General features: G+C 35.6%; 1 long non-coding RNA gene across 1 annotated transcript in view; it reads right to left on the reverse strand.

Moving 5' to 3' along the window:
• Positions 1-3: 3 nt before the first annotated feature.
• LOC119617229 overlaps positions 4-1,913 on the reverse strand; it is a 3,728-nt gene continuing 1,818 nt past the window's right edge. The window contains exon 2 of the long non-coding RNA XR_005233450.1: positions 4-183. This is a non-coding gene — a long non-coding RNA (uncharacterized LOC119617229). The remainder of the gene's footprint in view (positions 184-1,913) is intronic.

Here is a 1,913-nt window from a genome sequence, read left to right on the forward strand (position 1 = left end):
CTGTGGTTGTGGAAACAGCCATGGTTGTTGTTGGTGTAGCTGTGGTTGGTGTAGTTGAGGCTGCTGTGGTTGTGGAAACAGCCATGGTTGTTGTTGGGGTAGCTGTGGTTGGTGTAGTTGAGGCAACTGTGGTTGTGGAAACAGCCATAGTTGTGGTTGGAGGAGCTGTGGTTGGAGTTGCACCTGTCAAAAAAAGATGTTGTTTTATATTTGAAATAATTTCAGAATAAACTTTTGTTATAAAAGTTTACAGATATTAGTTTATTAAATTCAAAGTTAGAAAATTCTAACAAACTGATGTCTTCCTAACATTTAGTTTGGAACTACATGTTATTACTAATTGCAGTAGATGATAACATCATCAGAATTTCAGTTTTGCACAAATTTGAAACAAATGTCAGTAAGGTATACATGCTTCCAGTAAATCTTATGTTACTTTTGCAAATAATTTTGTTATTGTGCATCATCTATTTGTGTTTTATTTTATACTTCAATGTTTTTCTACATGGATGTTTTTTTACCTCTGCCATCCACCAAAATGGAAGTTGTTTCAATGCTGAATTCTGTGATGTCTGGAGCTGCTTCGAACAAAACTTCTGCAATTTCATAGTCAGTAGGAACAGCAGAGGATTCAAATTCAAGGTCCACATCGTTGATGACTGACCCACTCCTGCAAAAGTAATTAAAAAAATTAAGTCTGTACAAACTTATATTTAACAACTTTAAAATATTGTGGACTTATTTCATAAAGGAATACCTGAAGGACTTTGCTCTTAAAGACCGAAATGAACGAAATCGATCTTTGTAGCGTGGCTCAAGCTGCAGAAGACAGAAAAAGACATTTTAAATGTGCTCCTAATCACAAAAAAATATTATAATGTTTCTTTGGCCATATGTGCAACTAACTCACTGGTGTTTTTTTTTAATGTGGGGTCTATATATTCCTAATATTTGAGATAATTCTCTTTTATACTGTTCAAACATTTTCAGCAAATGTTCAGTCTATATTTACACCTAAAACTCCAAGATTGTTTAAAAAGCTTAAATCTGTGTACTGTTGGGATATTAGTTGTTTTTCATTTAGTTTTGCCATAGATCTTTGACTCACATGTCTTATTAGTTGCCTGACAGACAACTATGATTTGTGAAGTCAAAAAGCTCAACAAAACAAAAGTGAAGCAGACACAAATCAGCTGAGTTTCTCTTCTCACACAAAAATGGAAGCTTTTGTATACTTGCTGTTTTTTCCCATTATTTTTATTTTTTTTTTTCACAAAACTCAGGACGTACTTGTCCCAACTGTTTCTGTAAACCCTATCAATTTTTATTCAAGTTCTTGAACTGTTTAGCCACTGTAATTTTATATTTTTTCATGGTGCATGCCTAATAATGTTACTTCCAAAAATCATCATTTGAGAAAAGAAAATGCGTAAAGCACTAATTGACTTAGAAGAAATGTGTTTCACACACAAAATGAGGCAAAATGATTCACAATTTGTACAGTTCAGCATATTTCTTGTGACAGTATTCACCTACTATGAAAATACATTTTAGTTTAGCTACAGCTACTTTTGTGTTTTCTTAAAAAAAAACACTTACATTTCTCCGCATGCTGTCAGCACGATTGGCAAAACGTTCAGATGATGAGTCTTTTAAATCTTCAGTGAAAGTATCGTCAGGAGACCTAAATGTAAGCGTCACTGACATTGTTGGTGTAGTTGTAGTCAGAGCATCTGTGGTTGTTGTTGTTGCAGCCATGGTTGTGGTTGGGGCAGCTGTCGTTGTGGTTGGAGCAGCTGTGGTTGGAAGAGCTGTAGTTGTGGCAGGTGTTGTAGTTGTTGGGACAGCTGTAGTTGTGGTTGGGGCAGTTGTGGTTGGAGGAGCTGTGGTGGTTGTTGGGGCATCTGTGGTTG

Source organism: Kryptolebias marmoratus, linkage group LG7 (genome assembly GCF_001649575.2).
Source record: "Kryptolebias marmoratus isolate JLee-2015 linkage group LG7, ASM164957v2, whole genome shotgun sequence".
Classification (NCBI taxonomy): Eukaryota; Metazoa; Chordata; class Actinopteri; order Cyprinodontiformes; family Rivulidae; genus Kryptolebias; species Kryptolebias marmoratus.